At 43.5% G+C, this 13,101-nt stretch overlaps 1 protein-coding gene and 1 long non-coding RNA gene across 3 annotated transcripts in view; one reads left to right on the top strand and one right to left on the bottom strand.

Moving 5' to 3' along the window:
• LOC140467029 (uncharacterized) overlaps positions 1 to 13,101 on the bottom strand; it is a 79,497-nt gene that overhangs the window by 38,665 nt on the left and 27,731 nt on the right. The gene's annotated exons all lie outside the window — the stretch shown is intronic.
• The window catches only part of fam107b (family with sequence similarity 107 member B), a 143,882-nt gene continuing 142,047 nt past the window's right edge, over positions 11,267 to 13,101 (top strand). The window contains exon 1 of the mRNA XM_072563067.1: positions 11,267 to 11,283. The gene's annotated coding sequence lies outside the window, so the exon portion shown is untranslated. The remainder of the gene's footprint in view (positions 11,284 to 13,101) is intronic.

Below are 13,101 nucleotides of genomic sequence, written 5' to 3'. Positions count from 1 at the left end.
AAGAAAAAAAAACCTTCCATGGAGTGGTAGTTGCAGAGAGGGTGAGGTGCATTGGAAGTTTTCAGAGAACACTCTCTTGATTCTCATCTGTGCCTGCAGTTGTCTCCAGATTGCAGTAATTAGTGCAACCCAGCAGGAAGATCACCCTGGTTTCCCAGTTGGGAAATTCATCACCTTTTTCCCACACTAGTGAAGGCAGGTTACCAGGGGAGTTGTGAGCTGAGGCCCTGAAGTGGACATGTGTTGACTGTTTATAGTATATAGACCAGTGCAGCACAGGAACAGGTCCTTTGGCCCACTGTCTGTGCTAACTGTGGTGCCATTTTAAACTAATCCCACCTGCCTGCACATGGTCTGTATCCCTATTCTCTGCTTGTTCATGTAATTGGTGGTGGGTCAAGAAAGTTGACTCAAGAAAGGACCTTCTTGCTGGGACAGTCTTTGCTGCGAAGGGAAGAAATGAGCAATTATGTCACCTGGACTAACTAACCTACTTGCCGTCCTCACCAGTTTGCCTGTGAGCTCCAGGAAGGGGAAGATTCATTTGTAGATTGAAACAGCAATGAGCCCTTCACAGAAACATCGTTGTTTGTACAAGAATGCTGGATGGACACAGTCAACATCTGAGTGGCAGCTCTCAACGTTAGCTGCTACACCACATGCTTATCTTGTCATTTATCAGAACTGTTCTGATGATTTGCTCATTCTCAACATTTGGCAAACCTTCAAATGGTGATTTTGTCAGTGTATTCACAGCATTTTCTGATCGACACATGATCATGTGGAGGCCATTTAGCCCCTTGAACCTGTTCTGCCTGCTGTTCATTGAGATTATGGCTGATCTGATGATTGCAGGTCAAACACTTTGCCCTGTATCCCTTCATGTCTTTGGATATCAACATCTACCAAGCTCAGCTTTCCAATTTGATTGTGCATCAATTGCAATTTAGGGAAGAGAATTCCAACCTCCTATATAACCTCTGTAGAAGAATGCTTCCAAAGTTGACTTCTGAAAGATTTGGCTCAACGTTTAGACTGTGCCCCCATCCCTAGACTCCCTAACCAATGGTTTTCCTGATGTGAAGGTGCCAGTGTTGGACTGGGCTGGACAAAGTCAGAAGTCACATGACACCAGATTACAGCCCATCAGGTTTACTTGAAATCACAAACTTCTGGAGCACTGCTCCTTCGTCCAGTGAAATGACTTCACCTGATGAAGGAGCAGCACTCCAAAAGCTTGTGCTTTCAAATAAATCTGTTGGACTATAACCTGGTGTCATGTGATTAATGTTTTTTTCTGCATTTACACTCTCTGGTTCCCCTTAGTAATAGAAAATCTTTAATGAAAACAACCCTTAAATCTTTCCAAAGTCTTGACTAAGAGCCCTGTTTGTGTAATTTATTTTCTCCATAATTCCTGGGTGTTATTCCCTCCAATGTCAGTTTATACTCCCTCAGGTACTCCCTCAGGACAGACTCTGATTGCTCCAGCTATGAGATAACCAAGGTTTCATACAAACAAAGCAGATTTCAACCAGATTTCCAAGAGCCATAGCATTTTTTTCACATCCCAGGTTTTATTTATATCAGAAAATACTAAAAAAATCCGGAAAAATGATCAAAAATCAACACAGACAAGAATTCAGAAATCTGAAGTGCAAAGGGACTTGGGAGTCTGAGTGCAGGATTCTCTGAAGGTGAACTTGCAGGTTGAATCAGTAGTTAGGAAGGCAAATGCAATTTATTTTGAGAGGACTAGAATATAAAAGAGGGATGTAGTTCTGAGGCTTTATAAAGCTCTGGTCAGACCACATTTAGAATATCATGAGCAATTTTGGGCCCTATATCTCAGGAAGGATGTACTGGCTCTGGATTGGCTCCAGAGGAGGTTCATGAGAATGATCCCAGATGTGAAAAGTTTAACATATGAGGAACGTTTGAGGACTCTGAGTTTATAATCAATGGAGTTTAGAAGGATGAGAGGGGGATCTAATTGAAATGTACAGAATACTGAATGGCCTGAACAGAGTGGATGTTGGGAAGATGTTTCCATTGGTCGGAGAGACTAGGACCTGAGGGCACAGCCTTAGAGTAAAGGGAAGACCTTTCAGAACAGAGAGAAGGAGAAACTTCTTCAGCCAGAGAGTGGGGAATCTATGGAATTCATTCCCACAGAAGGCTGTGAAGGCCAGGTCATTAAAAATATTTAAGACAGAGATGGATAGCTTACTGATTGTAATGGGGATCAAAGGTTAAAGGGAGAATGAGGGTGAGCAACCTATCAACCATGATTGAATGGTGGAGCAGAGTCGATGGGCTGAATGGCCTAATTTCTGCTCCTGTGTCTTATGGTCTAAGTAAACATGTTAACATTAAAATATACACAAAAATAAAACAAAGAAGTAAGATTAGGGCCAATCAAGGAGAGTAGTGGGAAGTTGTGTGTGGAGTCAGAGGAGATAGGGGAAGCACTAAATGAATATTTTTCGACAGTATTCACTCTAGAAAACGACAATGTTGTCGAGGAGAATACTGAGATTCAGGCTACTAGACTAGGTGCGATTGAAGTTTACAAGGAAGAGGTATTAGAAATCCTGCAGAGTGAAAATAGATAAGTCCCCTGGGCCAGATGGGATTTATCCTAGGAGCCTCTGGAAAGCCATGGAGAAGATTGCCGAGCCTTTGACATTGATCTTTAAATCATCATTGTCTACAGGAATAGTGCCAGAAGACTGGAGGAAAGCAAATGTGGTTCCCCTGTTCAAGAAGGGGCGTAGAGACAACCCTGGTAATTATAGACCAGTGAGCCTTACTTCAGTTGTTGATAAAGTTTTGGAAAAGGTTATAAGAGATAGGATTTATAATCATCTAGAAAAGAATAATTTGATTAGGGATAGTCAGCACAGTTTTGTGAAGGGTAGGTCATGCCTCACAAACCTTATTGAGTTATAGAGTCATAGAGGTGTACAGCATGGAAACAGACCCTTCGGTCCAACCCGTCCATGCCGACCAGATATCCCAACCCAATCTAGTCCCATCTGCCAGCACCCAGCCCATATCCCTCCAAACCCTTCCTATTCATATACCCATCCAAATGCTTCTTAAATGTTAGAATTGTACTAGCCTCCACCACATCCTCTGGCAGCTCATTCCATACACGTACCACCCTCTGTCCCTTAGGTCTCTTTATATCTTTCCCCTCTCACCCTAAACCTATGCCCTCTAGTTTTGGACTCCCCCACCCCAAGGAAAAGACTTTGCCTATTTATCCTATCCATGCCACTCATAATTTTGTAAACCTCTATAAGGTCACCCCTCAGCCTCCAACGCTCCAGGGAAAACAGCCCCAGCCTGTTCAGCCTCTCCCTATAGCTCAAATCCTCCAACTCTGGCAACATTCTTGTAAATCTTTTCTGAATCCTTTCAAGTTTCACAACATCTTTCCGATAGGAAGGAGAACAGAATTGCACGCAATATTCCAACAGTGGCCTAACCAATGTCCTGAACAGCCACAACATGACATCCCAACTCCTGTACTCAATACTCTGACCAATAAAGGAAAACATACCAATCTCTTTCTTCACTATCCTATCTACCTGAAACTCCACTTTCAAGGAGCTATGAACCTGCACTCCAAGGTCTCTTTGTTCAGCAACACTCCCTAGGACCTTACCATTAAGTGTATAAGTCCTGCTACGATTTGCTTTCCCAAAATGCAGCACCTCGCATTTATCTGAATTAAACTCCATCTGCCACTCCTCAGCCCATTGGCCCATCTAGTCCAGATCCTGTTGTAATCTGAGGTAACCCTCTTCGCTGTCCACTACACCTCCAAATTTGGTGTCATCTGCAAACTTACTAACTGTACCTCTTATGCTCGCATCCAAATCATTTATGTCAATGACAAAAAGTAGAGGACCCAGCACCGATCCTTGTGGCACTCCACTGGTCACAGGCCTCCAGTCTGAAAAACAACCCTCCACCACCACCCTCTGTCTTCTACCTTTGAGCCAGTTCTGTATCCAAATGGCTAGTTCTCCCTTTATTCCATGAGAGCTAACCTTGCTAATCAGTCTCCCATGGTGAACCTTGTCGAACGCCTTACTGAAGTCCATATATCTCACATCTACTGCTCTGCCCTCATTCATCTTCTTTGTTACTTCTTCAAAAAACACAATCAAGTTTGTGAGACATGATTTCCCACGCACAAAGCCATGTTGACTATCCCGAATCAGTCCTTGCCTTTCCAAATACATGTACTTCCTGTCCTTCAGGATTCCCTCCAACAACTTGCCCACCACCGAGGTCAGGCTCACGGTCTATAGTTCCCTTGTTTGTCTTTACCGCCCTTTTTAAACAGATATAGGACAGATGTCAGAGGTAGTTTCTTTACTCAGAGAGTAGTAAGGGTATGGAATGCTTTGCCTGCAATGGTAATAGATTCACCGACTTTAAGTACATTTAAGTCGTCATTGGACAAGCATATGGACGTACATGGAATAGTGTAGGTTAGATGGGCTTCAGATTGGTATGATAGGTCAGCGCAACATCGAGGACCGAAGGGCCTGTACTGCGCTGTAATGTTCTATGTTCTGTAAAGAACTGCAGATTATAGAAATCTGAAACCAAGGCACAATTTGCTGGAAGAACTCAGCAGGTCTGTGGAAATTAAACAGAGTTAACATTTCAAATCCACTCCTTGTTTTTGTTAAAATATGCCCAATTCTTCCTCCATATGTCTCCGGGTTTTACAGCTACCACTCTTCTTACATGAAACAGCAAGATTGCAGACAGAGTTGCACCTGAAAGACTATGTTCCGTGACGTGGGAAGAAAAAGATGAGGAAGAGAGATCTACAGAGAGATTCTGTTTCTTGTTTAACTTCCTTTCCTTCAGGAAGTATTGGCACACTGCTCAGTGCTTCCCTTTTCAAACAAGGCTGACAGCTCATGTGGACACTCTCAGGAAGGAATGTGTGTTTTTTAAAAATTCATTCACGTGATATGGGTGTCGCTGGCTGGGCCAGTGTTTATTTTATATCTCTAAGAGTCAACCACATTGCTGTGGGTCTGAAGTCACATGTAGGCCAGACCAGTTAGGAACAGATGATTCGTTCCCTAAAGGAATTGGTTTAATGTATGTGTGAGATTATGTGTGTGTTTGTGTAATTGTGTGTGTTTTTGCCGTAGGTGTGTGTCTCTGTACGTGAGACTGTGTGTGTGTTTGTGTAATTGTGTGTTTGTGAGACTGTGTGTGTGAGAGACTCTGTGTGTGTGTGTATGTGTGTGTGTGTGAGAGACTCTGTGTGTGTGTGTGTGTGAGAGAGACTCCGTGTATGTGTGTGTGTGTGAGAGACTCTGTGTGTGTATGTGTGTATGTGTGTGAGAGACTTTGTGTGTGTGTGTGTGTGTGAGAGAGACTCCGTGTATGTGTGTGTGTGTGAGAGACTCTGTGTGTGTGTGTGTGTGTGAGAGAGAGAGAGAGAGAGAGACTCTGTGTGTGTGTGTGTGTGTGTGTGAGAGAGACTCTGTGTGTGTGTCTGTATGTGTGTGTGAGACTCTGTGTGTGTGTGTGTGTGTGTGTGTGTGTGTGAGAGACTCTGTGTGGGTGTGTGCTCACAACCTTACATCCTTCACATTGCCAAGATATCCCCCTGCCAATTCTGTAACAATTCTCAACCTTATTATAACAGCAGACATCAATCAAAACACCTGTTAACCTGCTAAATGCAAGGTTTACATAACATCCTCAACATAATTTAGCCCTTGGTATATAGGAGTCATTCTGGAAAATCTATACAGCCTTCTGTTCCATTGTGGTGGCCTGGGAAATCTATACTGCATTCCCTTCCATTGTAATAGCCTGGGAAATCTATACTGCATTCCCTTTCATGGTGGTGACATGGGAAATCTATACTGCATTCCCTTCCATGATAGTGACCTGGGAAATCTATACTGCATTCCCTTCCATTGTAATGGCCTGGGAAATCTATACTGCATTCCCTTCCATGATAGTGGCCTGGGAAATCTATACTGCATTCCCTTCCATGATAGTGGCCTGGGAAATCTATACTGTATTCCCTTCCATGGTGGTGACCTGGGAAATCTATACTGCATTCCCTTCCATGGTGGTGACCTGGGAAATCTATACTGCATTCCCTTCCATTGTAATAGCCTGGGAAATCTATACTGCATTGCTTTTCATGGTGGTGACCTGGGAAATCTATACTGCATTCCCTTCCATGGTGGTGACCTGGGAAATCTATACTGCATTCCCTTCCATTGTAATGGCCTAGGAAATCTATATTGCATTCCCTTCCATGGTGGTGACCTGGGAAATCTATACTGCATTCTCTTCCATGGTAGTGGCCTGGGAAGTCTATACTGCATTTCCTTCCATTGTAATGGCCTGGGAAATCTATACTGCATTCTCTTCCATGGTAGTGGCCTGGGAATCTATACTGCATTCTCTTCCATGGTAGTGGCCTGGGAAATCTATACTGCATTCCCTTCCATGGTGGTGACCTGGGAAATCTATACTGCATTCTCTTCCATGGTAGTGGCCTGGGAAGTCTATACTGCATTCCCTTCCATGGTAGTGGCCTGGGAAATCTCTTGCTTTGATAGTTCCCAGGTGGTTGAGGTTCTATTGAGCATCCTGCAGAGAGCTTCTGGTTATTGAAGTATCTGCCCCCTGCGTCCAATTCCAGACCAGGTTTTACAGATCCACCATCTTGCACTCACAGACCAATGTGACTGCCCAGTTTCCCAAAGCCTGAAGCAAGAATTAAAATTACACTGAAGATTGTGGGTTCCCTCATTACAATGTAAATGGTGCAACTTTATTCTACCTCTTTCAATCCTTAACTGCTTATAAGTGAAGGTAGACAAAAGTGAGGACTACAGACACTGAAGGTTAGAGTCAAGATTAGAGTGGTGCTGGAAATGCAGAGCAGGTCAAGCAGCATCCGAGAAGCAGGAAAATCGACGTTTCGGGCAGGAGCCCTTCATCAGGAAGTGAAGGTCGATCCCCAATCCTCTTTTCAATGTCTAATTGTTTCTGAATTTCTCCTCTAATCCCTGAAGGTGATAACTCCTCTTGGGCATATAAAGTTTCAAATCAGAGATGTACAGCATGGCAAGAGACCCATCGGTCCAATGTCCATGCCAACCAGATATCCTAAATTAATCTAGTCCCATTTGCCAACATTTGGCCCATATCCCTCTAAACCCTTCCTATTCATATATCCACCCAAATGCCTTTTAAATGTTGTAATTGTAGCAGACTCCACCACTTCCTCTGGCAGCTCATTCCATACACGTCCCACCCTCTGCGTGAAACAGTTGCCCTTTAGGTCCCTTTTAAATCTTCCCCCTCTCACCCTAAACTTTTGCCCTCTGGGTTTTGGACTCCCTTACCCAGGGAAAAGACATTGACTATTCACCCTATCCATGCCCCTCATAATTTTATAAAACTTTAGAAGGAAAAACAGCCCCAGCCTATTCAGCCTCTCCCTTTAGCTCAAACCCTCCAACCCTGGCAACATCCTTGTAAATCGTTTCTGAACCCTTTCAAGTTTCACAACATCCTTCCAATAGGAGGGAGACCAGAATTGCACGCAATATTCCAAAAGTGGCCAAACTAATGTCCTGTACAACTGCAACCAACTCCTACACTCAATACATTGACCAATAAAGGCAAGCGTACCAAATGCCTTCTTCACTATCCTATCTACCTGTGACTCCACTTTTAAGGAACTATGAACCTGCACTCCAAGGTCTCTTTGTTCAACAACAGTCCCTTTACCATTAAGTGTATAAGTCCTGCTCTGATTTGCCTTTGCAAACTGCATCACCTTACATTAATCTAAATTAAACGCCATCTGCCACTCTTTGGCCCCTTGGCCCATCTGATCAAGGTCATGTTGTACTCTGACATAGCCTTCTTTGCTCTCCACTACAATTTTGGTATCACCTGCAAACTTACTATACCTGTTATGTTCACATCCAAATCATTTATATAAATGATAATCTTTGTGGCACTCCACTGGTCACAGGCCTCCAGTCTGACAGGCAACCCTCCACCACCCTCTATCTTTTACCTTCAAGTCAGTTCTATATCCAAATGGCTAGTTGTCCATGTACTCCATGAGATCTAACTTTGCTAACCAGTCAACCAGGAGGAACCTTGTTGAATGCCTTACTGAAGTCTATTTAGATCATATGCACTGTTCTGCCCTCATCAATCTCATAGAATAGAATTGCTACAGTGTGGAAACAGGCCATTCGATCCAACAAGTCCACACTGACTCTCCAGAGATCGAATCCCCCCAGACTCACCCTTTACCTTCACATTTCTCCTGACCATTCCTAACCTGCATATCTTTGCACTGTGGGAGGAAACCTGAGCACTCAGAGGAAACCCCTGCAGATACAAGGAGAATGTGCAAACTCCACACAGACGCCCAAGGTTAGAATTGAACTTAGGTCCCTGGCGCTATGAGCTACCATGCTGCTCCTTTGTCACTTCTTCAAAAAACTCAAATCAGATTAGTGAGACACAATTTCCCACGCTTTCCCACGCACAAATCCATGTTGACTATCCCTAACCCTTCTCATTCTGTTAGCATCAATAACCTTCTGGGCTGCAGGTGGGCAAGTGCTAGGAACAGCCATCGCCAGGGAGACAGATCAAGGAGATACATGGTTGACTCATTTTCCTCTTTCTTAAGTAATCCTGCCTTTCCTAGCTTTCTCTACAGACAGAAGTTCAAGATCGGGGCCACAGTGCGTCCCTGGTATCTCTGGTGGTTATCTATTGAGCAGACCTTTGACACTGTGACCATTTGGGCGAACTTGAAACTGTAAGGTGCACAGTGTAGGACTTGACAAAGACATTGGCATGGTGGTGGATTGGTCAGATAGGTGGCAGATGAAGTTCAGTAGAGATGGAGGGCAGGTCTTATGAAGAAAGGTTGAGGGAGCTAAGGCTTTTCTCACTGGAGCAAAGAAGGGTGAGAGGCGACTAGATACAGATGTACAAGATGATGAGAGGCATAGAGAGAGTGGATAGCCAGAGACTTTTTCCCAGGGTAGAAATGGCTATCATGAGGGGAGAGTAACTTTAAGGTGATTGGAGGAAGGTTTAGGGGTGATGTCAGAGGTCGGTTCTTTATACAGAGAGTGGTGAGTGCAAGGAATGCACTGTCAGCGGTGGTAGTAGAATCAGAGACATTAGGGACATCTAAGTGATTGTTCGATAAGCACATGGATGATAGTAAAATGCAGGGTGTGTAGGTTAGTCTGATCTTAGAGTAGGATACAAGGTCGGCACAACATCAAAGGCCAAAGGGCCTAAACAATGCTGTGCTGTTCAATGTTCTATTTATCAGTGATACATTTTGGAAGGAAGAACATGGAGGGATAATAGAAAATAAGGTGTTTGACTCTAAAGTGTGTGTAGTAGCATGGAAACCTTGATGTGAATGTACATAGAAAGTAAAGGTAGCAGTACAGGTGGAGAAAGCAATTAAAGTGTACAGTTTCCTAAACTTTATTAAAAGGTGCAAGAATGCAAGAGCAAAGATGTTGTGCTGATTGTGGCCTAGGCATTAGTTTGGTCTCAACTGGAGTACTGTGCACCACGTTTTAGGATGGATGTGAATGGATTTAGAGAGACTACACACGAGGTTTACAAGAATGGTTCCAGAGATGAGCATAGGTCAATATAGAATGCCTACGGTGTGGAAAGAGGACATTTGGCTCATCAAATCCACACTGACCCTCCAACCCACCAAGAGCCAACACCTCCACCCTATTCCCACATTTCCAACGGCCAACCCACCCCAATCTGCACATCTTTGGACCATGGGAGGAAACCAGAGCACCTGGAGGAAACCCACACAGACACGGGGAGAATGTGCAAACTCCACACAGTCACCCAAGGGTGGAATCGAACCCTGGTTCCATGAGGCAGTAGTGCTAACCATTGAGTCAACATGCCAGATTGGAAAAGTTGAGATGGCTTTCCTTCGGGAAGAGAAAGCTGAGAGGAGATTTTGAGGAAATGTTCAAAATAATGAGTGGTTTGGGCAGAGTAAACCATGAGAAAATATTCCTGATTGTAAAAACCTTGAGAACATGAAGGCATGGATTTAAAGTAATTGTAAAAGAAGCGAAAGTGATATGAGGAAATACTTTTCCACACAGCGAGTCGTTAAGGTTTAGAATGCCCTGTCTGCGAGTGTGGTTGAGATGGTTTCAATGATGCTTTTGAAAGGGAATTAGAGGATTATTTGAACGGGTATAATAGGCAGGCTCCAGGTGAAATGGCAGGATAATGGCACAGGGTCAGACGCTCATTTGGAGAGCAATGGGCTGAATGGCCTCCTTCTGCACTGCAACAGTTCTCTGACTGGATAATAGTCACTGCTACTGTCCATTAAATTTGATGGTCTGAAGTTTGACCTTAGGAGCCATGTTACACATTCTTCTAGATTGCCAAGTGGCCCAGCCGGAGGAGTACATTTGAGATACATTTGTATGCTTGCTGCTACCTTTGCTGAACTAACCTGTCAACAATCCATCTCTTGCCAAGCTGCTGGAGAGGGCTGGACCAGTGGGGCCCAGTCTCCAACAGACACCTTCAGAAGAGGCGGGTGGGGGAGTGGTGGTGGGGGAGGGGATGCTGCAAACTGCAGAGGAAAGTGAGCAGAGGGAGAACCAATACAGCTCTTTTCAAGCAGCTGTCACCACTTAGTGTGGGCATTCCTGGGGATCTGGGAGTGCATGCCCACATTCTCAGCTTGTGAGTGTACAGGCCAATCCAAAGGGAAGGAAGAGAGGCAGCCACATGTTTGGAAAACCAAGCAACACACTCAACAAAGGGATATTACACCAATGAGAATGCATTACTCAGTGTTACCACTAGTAACATGCCTTGCTGTCTTTCCGATTTAGATTTGCTAATCCATCTCTTTTTGCATCTGTTTGAAGTCCTGACATGAATTAGAAGGAAAACGCTTGGCTATGGCTTTAAACCTGTCAGATTGCAATCCATTTAAAAAAGTATGCCGAAGTGGTCTTGGCAGGGTGTCACTTTACTACATAACATGTTGAATTATTCCGTTTTAAGAGGTCATGGTCTCCAACAGGATGAGCTCCTGATCTTATCCAGGAGTTTGCGTGGGGAGATGTTTGCCAGATGTGGAAACTTTCTCCCCCAGCTCTTGCTGATGTGTGTCACTGGGCGACTGCTTTCAGAAGGAGTCCTATTCTGTTCTGGGTAAGGAAAATCACTGATGTTTTGTTTTATCCATTCATTGGTGCTACTTAAATTTTAAATATATATATATTATATATATATAATTAAAAGCAGCGTTTAGCGAGCATGAGTGTTGATTGTTAAACACGGGTGTTGCTACTTTGCTGAAGATATCTAAAGCAGATTACAACATCCATTTAATCAACAGCTGCAGCTTGTACATTCCAGAAATACAAAGTTATATCTGATCTAAAACATGCCTAACGTTGTCCCTAAGATGTCAATGTAGACCTGTGCAACTAATCATAGGGGACAGAGTTCAAGAAGCAGCTGAACATAAAGAGGGAATACATAAAAACATTCATCACTGAAATAAACCCTTCATTTTCAGAAACAACTCAAAGGAAAATGATCCTTTGAGACCAGGATGAGTGTTAAAAAGGAATGAACTGTAATTTGTGAAGGGATTGTATAGTAAGGGTATGCAGAACAAAAGGCTAAAGGATTACTGAAGGAAAATTAACAGAGAAAAGATGGGATGGCACTTCAATCTGACTGAAATTATAAACTGTGGAAGAGAACAGCAATAACTGGTGAAAATTCTCCACACAGCATTCACCTTTAACACAAAGTTATTACTGCAGAAGGAAAGAATTACATTCCATTTACATCAAAAAACAATCAAAATCCCACCTGAAATTTCTCAATTAAATCTCCAGTCACCCCAATATTTAAAGAACATTGAAGCATTGGAGGGAATGTGCAATGGATTTGATTGGGTGGCATCAAACTGTGATCAGGACAGCACAAACAGCCTGGGATACATTTCTCTGAAAAGTGATGGCTAATCGAGGCATTAAAACATTATAAACCATTTTGCTAGAGTATACACAGAGTGTTTCTCTTGTGAGGAAGAGAGTAACTTAAGGCCATCAGTATAAGACAGCCACAAGAAATCCATTCGGAAATTCAGAAAAATGTCTTCTTAGAGGGCAGTGAGAATGTCAAGCTCACTTCGACAGAGTGTAGTTTGGGTGAATTGTACAGGTCACAGAAAAGGTATTAGATAAGCATGTGTCAACTGGTTAGATCGCTAGTGTGTCATTCAGTGAGTCTGATTCCCATTCTGTCCGAGATAGACTTGGGATCAGACTCCTGAGAGGGAAGGCAATGGAATGTACTGAGAAGGGGAAAGAAAGGAGCTCAGGGTGAGGCATCGACGAAACAAATTAAAACCCTGCCTCCAACAACAGCCACATGGAGGACGGAAGGCTCACAGGAGAGAAGCGAATCAAGCTGAGCCAAGTTAGATGAGGAGGTTTGAGCAGAGCGAATCAATGCTGGGATAGAGTGGCTAGGTGGGGCGCTTTGTTTCAGTGCTGTGTGTTTGATGTCATTGCATGCAAGTTCTATCTAGCTTTTTGACAAATTCTACTTCAGGCCAGTTGGTTGTAAGATATTGCTAGCTTGATGCTAGTATGACACTTGTGTCGCATTATTTATAGTTAACATAATGATTGACTTTTACTCCAAAGCTGTAAGACTCTAGAACGGCAATAAAAGATCCACATAGTCATGGTTCAGCACCAGTCTGTGCCTACGTTGAATGAATTCTTTGCTGAATCTGCAGTTAGGGAGCTGGAGAATATCCCTGACCTTTGGACAGCATGGTATCTCATTTGTTAGCACCACTGCCTCGCAGCACCAGGGAACCTCGGTTTGATTCCAGCCTCGGGTGACTGTTTGTGTAGTATTTGTACATTCTCCCCGTGTCTGCATGGATTTCCTCCCATAGTCCAAAGATATGTATTATCCATAGGTGGATAAGCCCTGGGAAAT

The sequence above is a fragment of the Chiloscyllium punctatum genome, chromosome 44, assembly GCF_047496795.1.
Source record: "Chiloscyllium punctatum isolate Juve2018m chromosome 44, sChiPun1.3, whole genome shotgun sequence".
Classification (NCBI taxonomy): Eukaryota; Metazoa; Chordata; class Chondrichthyes; order Orectolobiformes; family Hemiscylliidae; genus Chiloscyllium; species Chiloscyllium punctatum.
Note: the sequence above shows the minus strand (reverse complement) of the source record. Positions and strands in the feature narration are given on the sequence as shown.